At 51.0% G+C, this 17,590-nt stretch overlaps 1 protein-coding gene across 1 annotated transcript in view; it reads right to left on the reverse strand.

Annotated features, from left to right (window-relative positions):
• Nucleotides 1-12,700, reverse strand: part of LOC144609302 (uncharacterized) — a 94,965-nt gene extending 82,265 nt beyond the window's left edge. The window contains exon 1 of the mRNA XM_078427733.1: nt 12,636-12,700. The gene's annotated coding sequence lies outside the window, so the exon portion shown is untranslated. The remainder of the gene's footprint in view (nt 1-12,635) is intronic.
• Between the last annotated feature and the right edge of the window lie 4,890 nt (nt 12,701-17,590).

Consider the following 17,590-nt stretch of genomic DNA (forward strand, 5'->3'; position numbering starts at 1 on the left):
CTTTTAGGACCGAGATGAGAAAACATTTCTTCACACAGAGAGTGGTGAGTCTGTGGAATTCTCTGCCACAGAAGGTAGTTGAGGCCAGTTCATTGGCTATATTTAAGAGGGAGTTAGATGTGGCCCTTTTTGCTAAAGGGATCAGGGGGTATGGAGAGAAGGCAGGTACAGGTTACTGAGCTGAATGATCAGCCATGATCATATTGAATGGCGGTGCAGGCTCGAAGGGCCGAATGGCCTACTCCTGCATCTATGTTTCTATGTTTCTATGTTTCTATGTTTCTATAACTAGCTACAGGTCCAGCACCCCCTCAACCGGAAGTGCCGGCTCCTCCTTAGCTGATGACCTGAACTCTTTTTACGCACGGTTTGAGACGGGTAACACCACCAGCTCGCCGTCTACAAACAGCACCGAAGGGGCGCTGGCTAGCGAGGCTGGAGGGGGATCCACCGCCGGGGATGTGCACACATTCTCGGTGTCCGAGCATGAGGTGAGGTGGGCTCTGACGCGTGTGAACACGAGGAAAGCTGGAGGCCCAGATGGTATATCTGGGCGAGTACTAAAGTCTTGTGCTACTCAGCTTGCTCCAGTGCTCACCACAATATTCAACCTCTCCTTGGCCAAGTCCGTGGTCCCTGCATGCTTCAGAAGTTCCATCGTTGTACCGGTGCCAAAGAATGCCTCTCCAGCGTGTTTAAATGACTACCGACCGGTCGGTGGCCCTCACCTCGGTTGTCATGAAATGCTTTGAGAGGCTAGTCAAGAAGCACATCTGTGCCCTCCTTCCTCGCAACATGGACCCACTACAGTTCGCATACCGTCCGAACAGGTCCACGGATGATGCGGTCTCCCAGGTTCTACACACCGCTCTCTCTCATCTGGACAGCCAGGGGGGCTTTGTGAGGATGCTGTTCATTGACTTTAGTTCAGCATTCAACACAATAGTCCCCAGCAGACTGGTTGAGAAGCTGCTGGAACTGGGGCTTAGCACCCCTCTGTGTGCCTGGGTCCTGGACTTTCTCACCGCCAGGCCCCAAGTGGTCAGGATGGGGGAATAGACAATAGACAATAGACAATAGACAATAGGTGCAGGAGGAGGCCATTCAGCCCTTCGAGCCAGCACCGCCATTCAATGCGATCATGGCTGATCACTCTCAATCAGTACCCCGTTCCTGCCTTCTCCCCATACCCCCTCACTCCGCTATCCTTAAGAGCTCTATCCAGCTCTCTCTTGAAAGCATCCAACGAACTGGCCTCCACTGTCTTCTGAGGCGGAGAATTCCACACCTTCACCACTCTCTGACTGAAAAAGTTCTTCCTCATCTCCGTTCTAAATGGCCTACCCCTTATTCTTAAACTGTGGCCCCTTGTTCTGGACTCCCCCAACATTGGGAACATGTTTCCTGCCTCTAATGTGTCCAATCCCCTAATTATCTTATATGTTTCAATAAGATCCCCCCTCATCCTTCTAAATTCCAGTGTATACAAGCCCAATCGCTCCAGCCTTTCAACATACGACTGTCCCGCCATTCCGGGAATTAACCTAGTGAACCTACGCTGCACGCCCTCCATAGCAAGAATATCCTTCCTCAAATTTGGAGACCAAAACTGCACACAGTACTCCAGGTGCGGTCTCACCAGGGCCCGGTACAACTGTAGAAGGACCTCTTTGCTCCTATACTCAACTCCTCTTGTTACGAAGGCCAACATTCCATTGGCTTTCTTCACTGCCTGCTGTACCTGCATGCTTCCTTTCATTGACTGATGCACTAGGACACCCAGATCTCGTTGAACTCCCCCTCCTCCTAACTTGACACCATTCAGATAATAATCTGCCTTTCTAGAACACACATCTAGCTCCCTCACCCTGAACATAGGATCCCCCCCAGGGCTGCGTCCTTAGCCCCCTACTGTACTCCCTGTACACACATGACTGTGGGGCCAGGTTCAGCTCAAACTCCATCATCAGGTTTGCTGATGACACTGTGGTGGTGGGCCGGATCTCCGACAACGATGAGAAGGCCTACCCTACCGGGAGGAGGTGGCTGATCTGGCACTCTGGTGTCAGGACAATAGCCTCCTCTTGAATGTCACTAAAACTAAGGAGCTGATTGTGGACTTCAGAAGGGCTCAACATCCAAAGACGTACACGCCACTGGAGATAAATGGGTCGATTGTGGATAGGGTGAGCAGTTTTAAATACTTGGGAGTCCGCATCACAGAGGATCTGACACGGACAACGCACATTGCCGCACTGGTGGGTAAGGCTAAGCAGCGCCTTTACCACCTTAGACAACTGAGGAAATTCAGAGTGTCTCTGAGGATCCTTCATTGCTTCTACTCTGGGGCTGTAGAGAGCATCCTGTCCGGCAACATTAGTCTGGTTTGGGAACAGCTCTGCCCAGGACAGGAAGGCCCTGCAGAGAGTAGTGCGTTCGGCTGAACGCACCATGGGAACTACACTCGCCCCCCTGCAGGACCTATACATCAGGAGGTGCAGATCCAGAGCAAGCAAGATTATGGGGGACCCCTGCCACCCCAGTAACGGACTGTTCCAGCTGCTACGGTCAGGCAAACGCCTCCGCTGTCACGCTGTGAAAACGGAGAGGATGAGACGGAGTTTCTTCCCACAGGCCATCAGGGCTGTTAACTTTTATAACTCCAGAGACTACATTTTTGTCGACACTAATAGTAACTTATTAACTTTATTTATATGCTGTAACTGCAATGGCCGACCCCTTATTCTTAAACTGTGTGGCCCCTGGTTCGGGACTCCCCCAACATCGGGAACATGTTTCCTGCCTCTAGCGTGTCCAATCCCTTCATAATCTTATATGTTTTGAATAAGATCCCCTCTCATCCTTCTAAATTCCAGTGTATACAAGCCTAGCCGCTCCAGTCTTTCAACATATGACAGTCCCGCCATTCCGGGAATTAACCTAGTAAACCTACGCTGCACGCCCTCAATAGCAAGAATATCCTTCCTCAAATTTGGAGACCAAAACTGCACACAGTACTCCAGGTGCGGTCTCACTAGGGCCCTGTACAACTGCACACAGTACTCCAGGTGCGGTCTCACTAGGGCCCTGTACAACTGCACACAGTACTCCAGGTGCGGTCTCACTAGGGCCCGGTACAACTGCAGAAGGACCTCTTTGCTCCTATACTCAACTCCTCTTGTTATGAAGGCCAACATTCCATTGGCTTTCTTCACTGCCTGCTGTACCTGCATGCTTCCTTTCAGTGACTGATGCACTAGGACACCCAGATCTCGTTGTACGTCCCCTTTTCCTAACTTGACACCATTCAGATAATACTCTGCCTTCCTATTCTTACCGCCAAAGTGGATAACCTCACACCTATCCACATTAAACTCTCATCCTTCTAAATTCCAGCGTATACAAGCCTAGTCGCTCTGGTCAGCGCGGACCCGGTGGGCCGAAGGGCCTGTTTCGGTGCTGTATCTGTAAGCTAATCTAAGTGCGTAGAAAGGAACTGCAGACGCTGGTTTACACCGAAGATAAGACACAAAATGGTGGATGCCTCAGTTAGTCCAGCATTTTGCGCCTCTCTTCGGTAAAAATAAACTGAGTGTGGCTTGGGTTCAAGTCTACGTGCCAGTCCAGTTGTGAAACGGTCAGTTGTCACTGCCTTGCCTCTGAAATGAAACGGGATATTGTTGGCCCAACTTGCCCACACCGGCCAACAATGTCCCAGCTACCCTAGTCCCACCTGCCCGCGCTTGGCCCATATCCCTCCAAACCCGTCCTATCCATGTACCTGTCCAACTGCTTCTTAAACGTTGGGATAGTCCCGGCCTCAACTACCTCCTCCGGCAGCTCGTTCCATACACCCACCACCCTCTGTGTGAAAACGTTGCCCCTCAGGTTCCTAGAGTCACGGAGTCATTAAATCCCTGTTTGTCGTTAAATCTGTTCCACCAAATAAAGGTAAAAAATTATTATAACGGCTGGAGAGGGAACAACTTATATTGTGTGGAAATATTGAATAAAGCTTCCTATCAAATTTAATCGAGGGTTCAACAATATCACTCCTAATTTTTTCTAAATGTAAACACGATATCGTTTCACAATACCAATGGAGTGTGGTGGGAGGATTAGAAGCTTCGTCTTTCCTCTCCAGAGATTCTCTCCTGACCCGCTGAGTTACTCCAGCACAGTGTGGAAACAGGCCCTTCAGCCCAACTTACCCATGCTGGCCAACAATGTCCCAGCTACCCTAGTCCCACCTGCCCACCATGACCCTCCAAACCCGTCCTATCCATGTACCTGTCCAACTGCTTCTTAAACGATGGGATAGTCCCAGCCTCAACTACCTCCTCCGGCAGCTCGTTCCACACAATCACCACCCTCTGTGTGGAAAAGTTCCTATGAAATGTTTTCCCCTTCACCTTGAACCCGTGTCCTCTGGTCCTCGATTCCCCTGCTCTGGGCAAGAGACTCTGTGTGAAAAAGTTACCCCTTAGGTTCCTAGAGTCATGGAGTCATACATTGATACAGTGTGGAAACAGGCCCTTCAGCCCAACTTGCCCATGCTGGCCAACAATGTCCCAGCTACCCTAGTCCCACCTGCCCACCATAACCCTCCAAACCCGTCCTATCCATGTACCTGTCCGACTGCTTCTTAAACGATGGGATAGTCCCAGCCTCAACTACCTCATCCGGCAGCTCGTTCCACACACCCACCACCCTCTGTGTGGAAAAGTTCCTATGAAATCTTTTCCCCTTCACCTTGAACCCGTGTCCTCTGGTCCTCGATTCCCCTGCTCTGGGCAAGAGACTCTGTGCATCTACCCGATCTATTTGTGGTGGTCTCTCCCGGTCTCCGTTGGCACCTCCAATATGTTTAGTTTAGCGTGGAAACAGGCCATTCAACTCACCGAGTCTGTGCCGACCAGCGATTACCCACACACTAGTCTAGTTTAGTTTATTGTCACGTATACTGAGGTACAGTCAAGAGCCCTGGTTGCGTGCTAATCAGTCAGTGGAAAGACAACACTGGTTCTATCCTGCATTCCAGGGACTATTTACAGAAGCCAATTAATTAACCTTCATACCTGTGTAGCAAGGAACTGCAGATGCTGGCTGACACCCAAGATAAACACACCAAGTGCTGGAGTAACTCAGCGGGTCGGGCGGCATCTCTGGAGACAAAGGGTGATTGACGTTTCAGGTGAGAACCCATCTTTGGACCCTTGATCTTGCAGTCTGAAAAAGGGTTCCGACCCGAAACGTCATTCTTGCCATAGAGGGAGTACAGAGAAGGTTCACCAGATTGATCCCTGGGATGGCAGGACTTTCATATGAAGAAAGACTGGATAGACTCGGCTTGTACTCGCTGGAATTTAGAAGATTGAGGGGGGGATCTTATAGAAACGTACAAAATTCTTAAGGGGTTGGACAGGCTAGATGCAGGAAGATTGTTCCCGATGTTGGGGAAGTCCAGAACAAGGGGTCAATAGACAATAGACAATAGGTGCAGGAGGAGGCCATTCAGCCCTTCGAGCCTGTACGCACCGCCATTCAATGCGATCATGGCTGATCACTCTCAATCAGTACCCCGTTCCTGCCTTCTCCCCATACCCCCTGACTCCGCTATCCTTAAGAGCTCTATCCAGCTCTCTCTTGAAAGCATCCAACGAACTGGCCTCCACTGCCTTCTGAGGCAGAGAATTCCACACCTTCACCACTCTCTGACTGAAAAAGTTCTTCCTCATCTCCGTTCTAAATGGCCTACCCCTTATTCTTAAACTGTGGCCCCTTGTTCTGGACTCCCCCAACATTGGGAACACGTTTCCTGCCTCTAATGTGTCCAATCCCCTAATTATCTTATATGTTTCAATAAGATCCCCCCTCACAGCTTAAGGATAAGGGGGAAGTCTTTTAGGACCGAGATGAGAACGTTTTTTTTCACACAGAGAGTGGTGAATCTGTGGAATTCTCTGCCACAGAAGGGTAGTTGAGGCCAGTTCATTGGCTATATTTAAGAGGGAGTTAGATGTGGCCCTTGTGGCTAAAGGGATCAGGGGGTATGGAGAGAAGGCAGGTACGGGATACTGAGTTGGATGATCAGCCATGATCGTATTGAATGGCGGTGCGTACAGGCTCGAAGGGCCGAATGGCCTACTCCTGCACCTATTTTCTATGTCTATGTTTCTATGTCACCCACCCTCGGTCTCCCGACCCGCTGAGTTAATCCAGCACTTTGCACCTTACAACCCACAAATCTGTACGTCTTTGAAATTTAGGTGGAAATTTAGAGGAACCAACTTTGCAGGTTCAAGTCCCAACCCAAAACATCGCCATCTTTCCTCTTTTCTTTCGTTTCAAATCTTTTTTTATTAAATTTCAAAAAATGATAAGTATAACAGTGATATTGATACATAGGGATCAGGATTACACCAACAACAAATGTAGCAGGCAGTGAAGAAAGCGAATGGTATGTTGGCATTCATAGCAAGAGGATTTGAGTATAGGAGCAGGGAGGTTCTGCTGCAGTTGTACAGGGCCTTGGTGAGACCGCACCTGGAGTATTGCGTACAGTTTTGGTCTGCTAATCTGAGGAGACACATTCTAGCCTTAGAGGGAGTACAGAGAAGGTTCACCAGATTGATCCCTGGGATGGCGGGACTTTCATATGAAGAAAGACTGGATAGACTGGGCTTGTACTCGCTGGAATTTAGAAGATTGAGGGGGGATCTTATAGAAACTTATAAAATTCTTAAGGGGTTGGACAGGCTAGATGCGGGAAGATTGTTCCCGATGTTGGGGAAGTCCAGAACCAGGGGTCACACAGTTTAAGGATAAGGGGGAAGTCTTTTAGGACCGAGATGAGAACTTTTTTTTCACACAGAGAGTGGTGAATCTGTGGAATTCTCTGCCACAGAAGGTAGTTGAGGCCAGTTCATTGGCTATATTTAAGAGGGAGTTAGATGTGGCCCTTGTGGCTAAAGGGATCAGGGGGTATGGAGAGAAGGCAGGAACGGGATACTGAGTTGGATGATCAGCCATGATCATATTGAATGGCGGTGCGTACAGGCTCGAAGGGCCGAATGGCCTACTCCTGCACCTATTTTCTATGTTTCTATGTAGCCTTAATATAAATCCAGTTTCAAAATACATATAGGGTATAGACCTCCCAGTCTCTATGTAATTATAGATAAAAGGTTAAAAGAGAACTTATATATATATATTTATTAAAAATTACCCCCTCTAAACTAAAATAAGCATACAAGCAAAAAAAACCCCAAAACCAAACAGAATCTGGGCTGCAAAAATAAAATGTCAACAGTTTCGACCCCTGTTTGTCGTTAAATCTGTTCCACCAAATAAAGGTAAAAGATTGTTATAACGGCTGGAGAGGGAACAACTTATATTGTGTGAAAATATTGAATAAAGCTTCCTATCAAATTTAATCGAGGGTTCAACAATATCACTCCTAATTTTTTCCGAATGTAAACACGATATCGTTTCACAATACCAATGGAGTGTGGTGGGAGGATTAGAAGCTTCGTCTTTCCTCTCCAGAGATTCTCTCCTGACCCGCTGAGTTACTCCAGCACAGTGTGGAAACAGGCCCTTCAGCCCAACTTGCCCATGCTGGCCAACAATGTCCCAGCTACCCTAGTCCCACCTGCCCACCATAACCCTCCAAACCCGTCCTATCCATGTACCTGTCCAAGTGCTTCTTAAACGGTGGGATAGTCCCGGCCTCAACTACCTCCTCCGGCAGGTCGTTCCACACACCCACCACCCTCTGTGTGGAAAAGTTCCTATGAAATCTTTTCCCCTTCACCTTGAACCCGTGTCCTCTGGTCCTCGATTCCCCTGCTCTGGGCAAGAGACTCTGTGTGAAAAAGTTACCCCTTAGGTTCCTAGAGTCATGGAGTCATACATTGATACAGTGTGGAAACAGGCCCTTCAGCCCAACTTGCCCATGCTGGCCAACAATGTCCCAGCTACCCTAGTCCCACCTGCCCACCATAACCCTCCAAACCCGTCCTACCCATGTACCTGTCCAACTGCTTCTTAAACGATGGGATAGTCCCGGCCTCAACTACCTCATCCGGCAGCTCGTTCCACACACCCACCACCCTCTGTGTGGAAAAGTTCCTATGAAATCTTTTCCCCTTCACCTTGAACCCGTGTCCTCTGGTCCTTGATTCCCCTACCCTGGGCAGTCTACCCGATCTATTTGTGGTGGTCTCTCCCGGTCTCTGATGGCACCTCCAATATACTGAGGTACAATCAAGAGCTGTGGTTACTGCAGCATTGTGTGACGATCTTTGGTGTGAACCAGCGTCTGCAGTTCTTTGACTCTACATCTACTCGTTGGTCTTTCTCAGATGCGCTCAATTCTACAGTAATGGTGGCTCAATTTGTCCTCCGTCTATCGGCGTGACCCGTGGCGCGCGTAAAACGGCCTCGCTTATCACACCGTCCGCCATTCTCAGTCGCTTCACTATTTTGATATCTCAATAGACAATAGACAATAGACAATAGGTGCAGGAGGAGGCCATTCAGCCCTTCGAGCCAGCACCGCCATTCAATGTGATCATGGCTGATCATTCTCAATCAGTATCCCGTTCCTGCCTTCTCCTCATACCCCCTGACTCCGCTATCCTTAAGAGCTCTATCTAGCTCTCTCTTGAATGTATTCAGAGAATTGGCCTCCACTGCCTTCTGAGGCAGAGAATCCACAGATTCACAACTCTCCGAGTGAAAAAGTTTTTCCTCATCTCCGTTCTAAATGGCCGACCCCTTATTCTTAAACTGTGGCCCCTGGTTCTGGACTCCCCCAACATTGGGAACATGTTTCCTGCCTCTAACGTGTCCAACCCCTTAATAATCTTATACGTTTCGATAAGATCCCCTCTCATCCTTCTAAATTCCAGTGTATACAAGCCCAGTCGATCCAGTCTTTCAACATACGACAGTCCCGCCATTCCGGGAATTAATCTAGTAAACCTACGCTGCACGTCCTCAATAGCAAGGATATCCTTCCTCAAATTTGGAGACCAAAACTGCACACAGTACTCCAGGTGCGGTCTCACTAGGGCCCTGTACAACTGCAGAAGGACCTCTTTGCTCCTATACTCAACTCCTCTTGTTATGAAGGAGTTGCTGCCTCCAGGAACGCTGCCCTGTTGCGGCACGGTGGCGCAACGGTAGAGTTGCCGCCTTACAGCGAATGCAGCGCCGGAGACTCAGGTTCGATCCTGACTACGGGCGCCGTCTGTGCGGAGTTTGTACGTTCTCCCCGTGACCCGCGTGGGTTTTCTCCGAGATCTTCGGCTTCCTCCCACACTCCAAAGACGTGCGGGTTTGTAGGTTAATTGACTGGGCAAATGTAAAAATTGTCCCTAGTGGGTGTGTGTGTGGGATAGTGTTAGTGCGCGGGGATCGCTGGGCGGCGCGGACCCGGTGGGCCGAAGGGCCTGTTTCCGCGCCGTATCTCTAAATCTAAATCTAAGAAGGCCCATAGGGTAGTGTTAGTGTGCAGGGATCGCTGGTCGGCACGGACTCGGTGGGCCGAAGGGCCTGTTTCCGAGCTGTGTCTTGACACTAAACTAAACCAAACCAAACTTCCTGTGGATTATGACTCACCCACCTACACAACAGCCTGAGGCTTCCGGCTATCTACAAGCCACATGTCAGGAGTGAGATGCAATTGTGGGACGAGTCCAATTACGGTCTGTGCCAGGAAACTTGATAACATCGAACTTAAAAACAATACTACACAGGAACACCAGGCGACATTAAATCACTCTCCCCGCTTCCTGCACGCAATCCACATCCTCCCATTCCCTGCGTACCCACGCGTCCGTCCAAAAGCCCAGGAAAGGAACTGCAGACGCTGGCTTACCACGGAGACGGGCACAAAATGGTGGCGTGGCTCAGCGGGACAGGCAGCGTCTCCGGAGAGAAGGAACGGGTGGCCTTCTTCGAGGGTCTCGACCCGAAACGTCACCCGTTCCTTCTCTCCAGGGATGCTGCCCGACCCGCTGGGTTACTCCGGCATTTTGTGTCTGTCTGCCTCTTGAATGTCACTATCGTATCTGCCTCCGCCAACAACCCCAGGCCCCCACCACCCTCCGTGTAAAGATCATGCCTCCTTTAAACTTTGCCCCCCTCTCACCTGAACATCAAATAGTCTTCCCCCTTCTCCTCTCCCCCCCACCCTCTCCCCCTCCCACCCTCTCCTCCCCCCCTCTCCCCCCCACCCTCTCCCCCTCCCATCTCCTCCCCCCCTCTCCTCCCCACCCTCTCCCCCTCACCCATCCCCTATCCCCCTTCCACCTTCTCCTCTCCCCCTCCCATCTCCACCACCCCCTCTCCTCCCCTCCTCTCCTCTACCCCCCATCTTCCCCTCCCAACCCTCTCTCTTCCCATCTCCTCCCCTCCTCTCCTCTACCCCCCAACCCTCTCCCCCTCCCATCTCCTCACCCCCTCTCCTCCACCCCCTCCCCTATCCCCCTTCCACCTTCTCCTCTACCCCTCCTCATCTCCTTCCCCCCCATTCTACCCCATCTCCTCCCCCCCTTTCCTCCCTCCTCTCTTCCCCCCCACCCCTCCACCCCCTCTCCTCCACCCCCTCTCTCCTTCCCCCCACCCTCTCCCCCCATCCTCTCCTCCCTCCCCTCCTTCCCCCCTCTCCTCTCCCCCACCCTCTCCCCCTTCCTCCCCAACCTCTCCTCTCCCCCCCACCCCTCCCCCCCTCTCCTTCCCCCTACCCTCTCCTCCCTCCTCTCTCCTCCACCCCCTCTCTTTCCCCCTCTTCTCTGCCCATCTCCTCCCCCTCCCCCCATCCCCTCTCCTCCCCCACTCTTTTCCTACCCATCTCGCCCCCCCCCCCCTCTCCTCCCCCATCTCCTCGCACCCTGGGGGATGGAGGGAAGGGTGGGAGATGGAGGGAAGGGTGGGGGATGGAGGGAAGGGTGGGGGATGGAGGGAAGGGTGGGGGATGGAGGGAAGGGTGGGGGATGGAGGGAAGGGTGGGAGATGGAGGGAAGGGTGGGGGATGGAGGGAAGGGTGGGGGATGGAGGGAAGGGTGGGGGATGGAGGGAAGGGTGGGGGATGGAGGGAAGGGTGGGAGATGGAGGGAAGGGTGGGGGATGGAGGGACGGGTGGGGGATGGAGGGAAGGGTGGGGGATGGAGGGAAGGGTGGGGGATGGAGGGAAGGGTGGGGGATGGAGGGAAGGGTGGGGGATGGAGGGAAGGGTGGGGGATGGAGGGAAGGGTGGGGGATGGAGGGAAGGGTGGAGGATGGAGGGAAGGGTGTGGGATGGAGGGAAGGGTGGGAGATGGAGGGAAGGAGTAGAGGGCAATGGAGAAGGGAGGGAGGATGGAGGGATTGGGGTGGGTGGAGGAGGTTCTGGTGGGTCGGACAACGGAGGAGTGGAGAGGTGGAGGGGAGGGAAGAGATAACCTTGGCTGCCAGGTCACATCTAACCCACTCGACCGCTGAAATACAACGTGACCTCTGGAACGGTGTGTGGAGCAAGTGATGGAAATGCCATTTGACAGCGACCCTCTCCAGAGATGGTTTTCGAAAACAGGAGGAAAGAAACTCCGGACGCTGGCTGGCTTCCACCGAAGGCAGACGCGGGCAGGTGCAGGAGAAGGCGGATAAATAAATGTGAAGTTGTCCACTTTGGTGGCAAGAACAGGAAGGCAGATTGTTGGCTGAATGGTGTCAGGAAGGAACTGCAGATGCTGGTTTAACTCGAAAACGCTGGAGTAACTCAGCGGGGCAGGCAGGATCTTATAGAAACTTACAAAATTCTTAAGGGGTTGGAGAGGCTAGATGCGGGAAGATTGTTCCCGATGTTGGGGGAGTCCAGAACCAGGGGGTCACAGCTTAAGGATAAGGGGGAAGTCTTTTAGGACCGAGATGAGAAAACATTTCTTCACACACAGAGAGTGGTGAATCTGTGGAATTCTCTGCCACAGAAGGTAGTTGAGGCCAGTTCATTGGCTATATTTAAGAGGGAGTTAGATGTGGCCCTTTTTGCTAAAGGGATCAGGGGGTATGGAGAGAAGGCAGGTACGGGATACTGAGTTGGATGATCAGCCACGATCATATTGAATGGCGGTGCGTACTGGCTCGAAGGGCCGAATGGCCTACTCCTGCACCTATTTTCTATGTTTCTATGTTCTATCTCTGGAGAGAAGGAATGGGGAGGAAATAACTGGTTTTTACACCGAGGATAGACACAAAATGCTGGAGTAACTCAGGGGGACAGGCAGCATCTCTGGAGAGAAGGAATGTGGGTGACTGAAGAGGGGTCTCGACCTGAAGTGTTAACCATTCCTTCTCTCCAGAGAGGCTGCTGATTTGCCCCAGCACTTTGTTATCTGCCCTCGGTGTAAACCAGCCTTCCAATAAGTGTCCAGGAAATTCCCAAAGACAGGGAGGGGGTGGGGAAATAAAACAGCAGCCGGATTCAATAACCAGAATCCGTGTGCTCCTTTGCAAAACACACACACACACACCCACCCACCCACACACAGCAACGCAAGTCCAAACCTAGAAGTTCAAGAAGTCTCACTCCTCAAACTATCGTCGGGAGGGACTCCGGGTTCGAAATGAAAGTGTGTGATCAATCCTACCTCCAACGTCTCCTTGCAGCGTCTTAAACTCTCTCCTCTGCAGAGCGACCGGGTGGAATGATTCTCTTCCAAAAGGTTAACCATTTCCCCTTAATCCGGCGTTTCTTTGCCCACAGAAAAGAGGAAGCCAAACTCTGCGGGAAATGTGTGTTTTTTTTTTAAAAGAAGTTTTGAAGTGCTTCGAACCAGAGGGAGTGTGTTCGTTAGTTCAGGAAGGGAACTGAGTAGGCAGCTCCTGGATTTGATTTAGTCATCTGTCCTCCCACTAAACTGGAGAGAGGTGTGTTAAAACGAGCCCACGCCTTCACCATGTGATGTCTTTGCAAAGGACACGCATTGATGGTACACAAACTTTCAAAGAAGTGTTTTAGGAGATACCACGAGGATGTTGCCAGGACTACAGAGGGTCAGGGCTATAGGCAACAGACAATAGGTGCAGGAGGAGGCCTCCAATTCCACCCTCCCTCCCTCCTCCCCTCCCTCCCTCCTCCCCTCCCCTCCTTTTGAAACTTCAAAATGTGAATAACTTTAAAAATACAACACCGATTTCAATGGAGCGTAGGTTCACCAGCTTAATTCCCGGAATGGCGGGACTGTCGTATGTTGAAAGGCTGGAGCGATTAGGCTTGTATACACTGGAATTTGGAAGGATGAGGGGGGGATCTTATTGAAACATATAAGATAATTAGGGGATTGGACACGTTAGAGGCAGGAAACATGTTCCCAATGTTGGGGGAGTCCAGAACAAGGGGCCACACACAGTTTAAGAATAAGGGGTAGGCCATTTAGAACGGAGATGAGGAAGAACTTTTTCGGTCAGAGAGTGGTGAAGGTGTGGAATTCTCTGCCTCAGAAGGCAGTGGAGGCCAGTTCGTTGGATGCTTTCAAGAGAGAGCTGGATAGAGCTCTTAAGGATAGCGGAGTCAGGGGGTATGGGGGAGAAGGCAGGAACGGGGTACTGATTGAGAGTGATCAGCCATGATCGCATTGAATGGCGGTGCTGGCTCGAAGGGCTGAATGGCCTACTCCTGCACCTATTGTCTATTGTAACTCAGCAGGTCAGACAGCATCTCGGGAGAGAAGGAATGGGTGACGTTTCGGGTCGAGACCCTTCTTCAGACTGATTTTAGTATACAGATAGATGTGCACATTTGAAATGACTTTTTAAAAATGATGTTCAGAAACACTTCGACGCTAAGAGCGCGGTAGAGATTTGGAACTTAGTTTTGTGATACCAGGTTATTTGTTCATTTGAAATCTCCTGTGGTTAGTATTTGGTCAACTCAAAAGAGCTGGGACTTGGAAATGAGGTCACGGATCATCGAAGTACTCTGGTGGCACACGGTGGCACAGCGGTAGAGTTGCTGCCTCACAGCGCCAGGTTCGAACCTGACTTCGGGTGCTGTCAGCGTGGGTTTTTTCCCCAGGTGCTCCGGCTTTCCTCCCACATTCCAAAGACAATAGACAACTATCTCCTCCGGCAGCTCGTTCCACACACGTGTGAAAAAGTGACCCCTCAGGTTCCTATTAAATCTTTCCCCCCCCCCCCTTCACCTTGAACCTGCGTCAATAGACAATAGGTGCAGGAGGAGGCCATTCGGCCCTTCGAGCCTGTACGCACCGCCATTCAATGTGATCATGGCTGATCATTCTCAATCAGTACCCCGTTCCTGCCCTCTCCCCGTACCCCCTGACTCCGCTATCCTTAAGAGCTCTATCTAGCTCTCTCTTGAAAGCATCCAGAGAATTGGCCTCCACTGCCTTCTGAGGCAGAGAATTCCATAGATTCACAACTCTCTGACTGAAAAAGTTTTTCCTCATCTCCGTTCTAAATGGCCGACCCCTTATTCTTAAACTGTGTGTGGCCCCTGTTTCTGGACTCCCCCAACATTGGGAACATGTTTCCTGCCTCTAGCGTGTCCAATCCCTTAAGCCACTTCCTGAGGATCCTCAGGAAGACCAACCTGCAGGAGAAGCTCATGATGTCCTTCTATCGCTGCTCCATCGAGAGTGTGCTGGCATAATCATCATCATTGGTCCAAAAATGCTCACCAAATCCACCCAAAACTTCATCCTCAACATTGATGGTCTCCCAGTATCCACCTCACCTCACATCCGGAATCTTGGAATCATCCTTGATCAAACCCTCTCCTTCGACAAACACATCAAACACATCACAAAGACAGCCTTCTTCCACCTCAAAAACATTGCCCGTCTCCGTCCATCCCTCTCCTCCACAGCTGCAGAAACCCTCATCCACGCCTTCATCACCTCCCGTCTGGACTACTGCAACAGCCTCCTCTATGGCGCACCCTCAAAAATCATCAATAAACTTCAATACATTCAAAACTCCGCTGCCCGTCTACTCACACACACCTCGATCCGTGACCATATCACCCCCGTCCTTTATAAACTCCACTGGCTCCCCATCCCCCAGAGAATCCAGTACAAAATCCTCCTCATAACCTACAAAGCCCTCCATAACCTGGCCCCATCCTACCTGACCGACCTCCTCCACAGGCACACTCCCACCTGCACCCTCCGCTCTGCCGCTGCCAATCTCCTATCCCCCCACATCCGGACTAAACTCAGATCCTGGGGGGACAGGGCTTTCTCCATCGCTGCTCCCACCCTATGGAACTCACTACCCCAAACCGTTAGAGACTCCCCCACACTCACCACATTCAAAACATCGCTGAAGTCTCACCTGTTCAGCACTGCCTTCAACCACTGAAGGTCACCTCACCCTCTGTCTCCTTTCTCTGTTCATTTATTTATTTACTTATTTATCTATTTATTAATTTCCCTATGTTCTCAAAATCTCTGTAAAGCGCCTTTGAGTGTATGAAAAGCGCTATATAAATAAAATGTATTATTATTATTATTATACTGTATAACCACATGGTATGCCAGCTGCTCAGAAAAGGACGGGAAGGCCCTTCAGAGGGTCATCACGACGGCCCAGAAGATCATCGGCTGCTCACTGCCCTCCCTGGAGCACCTGTTCAGCCTACGCTGCCTCAGTAGAGCAGGAAAAATAATAAAAGACCCACCCCACCCCGGCCACCGTCTGTTTGTTCATCTGCCCTCTGGTCGACGTCTCAGGTCGATCAAATCCCGAACAAACAGACTCAAGAACAGTTTTTACCCCAGGGCCATACGAGAACTGAACACTACCTTCTGCACTAGGCAACACTGTTAAAACTTTTGTACTTAATATAATTGTATTTATTTGTTTTTGCATTTATTGCATATATGTTTGTACGCACCGTCAGGATTGGCTATTTTTTAATTTCGTTGTGCTCGTTGCAATGACAATAAATGAATATTATTATTATTATTCAGCCCAACTTGTCCATGCTGACAAGAGAGAGCTAGATAGAGCTCTTAAGGATAGCGGAGTCAGGGGGTATGGGGAGAGGGCAGGAACGGGGTACTGATTGAGAGTGATCAGCCATGATCACATTGAATGGCGGTGCTGGCTCGAAGGGCTGAATGGCCTCCTCCTGCACCTATTGTCTATTGACCCCCATCTAAGCTAGTCCCACTTGCCGATGCTTGCCAAAGATCCCTCTCTTCTGCACGACGGGCCAGTCTGAAGAAGGGTTCCGACCCTAAACGTCACCCATTCCTTCTCTCCAGAGATGCTGCCTGACCCGCTGAGTTACTCCAGCGTTTTGTGTCTACCTTAGACACTGATAGGTTCTACATTTAGAATAACAGCTAGACAACATTCCTCAAGAAGTGACATGTTTGTCTCATAAGGAGGAAAAACAAATATACCATTAAATACAATAACACATTGAGTGTTGAATGGCAGAGAGCCAATAAATATCCATTCAATCATTGAGCATTACTCAACACCACATTATCCAGCTTCTTCTGAGAATCTACAGAAACCACGGGTAATATTTTTAAATTACTTCCTCCATTAGGTGGAATCACGAAGTAAGTATTCCATTGGACTTCCCAGGTGCAAATAATTCTGTTTATTTTGCGCAGTGGCGTCCTTACTTCCGAAAACACGCCAACGAACGAGAACAAGGACTGGGAGGGTGTGAGCTAGAAGGAGAGGTTGGGCAGGCTGGGACTCAACTCCTTGGAGCGCAGGAGGATGAGGGGGGTAGGGTTGCCAACTTTCTACCTCCCTAATAAGGGACAATCAGCGCCCCGCGTGACCTCACCATTGGCGGCCGCCCGGGCCGGGAGTCGGGTTGCAACGGCAACCTCCGTCAGGCGAACACAATCGGCCCCGCTCCCCGCACACACTCCGTTAGCCTACACTGTCCGGGCCTACAGCGGCTCCCGGGCCTACAGTGTCCGGGCCTACAGTGACCGGGCCTGCAGTGTCCGGGCCTGCAGTGTCCGGGCCTACAGTGTCCGGGCCTACAGTGTCCGGGCCTACAGTGTCCGGGCCTGCAGTGTCCGGGCCTACAGTGTCCGGGCCTACAGTGTCCGGGCCTACAGTGTCCGGGCCTACAGTGTCCGGGCCTACAGTGACCGGGCCTACAGTGACCGGGCCTACAGTGTCCGGGCCTACAGTGACCGGGCCTACAGTGACCGGGCCTACAGTGTCCGGGCCTACAGCGCCCCCCTGGGCCTAATAAGGCACAAGGGCGGTCCCATATGGGACAAACAAATTTAGCCCAATATACGGGATGTCCTGGCTAATACAGGACAGTTGGCAACCTTAATGAGGGGTGATCTTATAGAGGTGTACAAAATCATGAGAGGAATAGATCGTGGAGACGCACAGAGTCTCTTGCCCAGAGTAGGGGAATCGAGGACCAGAGGACATAGGTTTAAGGTGAAGGGGAAGAGATTGAATAGGGATCTGAGGGGTAGCTTTTTCACACAAAAGGTGGTGGGTGTATGGAACGAGCTGCCGGAGGAGGTAGGTGAGGCTGGGACTATCCCATCATTTAAGAAACAGTTAGACAGGTACATGGATAGGA

This window comes from Rhinoraja longicauda, chromosome 34 (genome assembly GCF_053455715.1).
Source record: "Rhinoraja longicauda isolate Sanriku21f chromosome 34, sRhiLon1.1, whole genome shotgun sequence".
Taxonomy (NCBI): domain Eukaryota; kingdom Metazoa; phylum Chordata; class Chondrichthyes; order Rajiformes; family Arhynchobatidae; genus Rhinoraja; species Rhinoraja longicauda.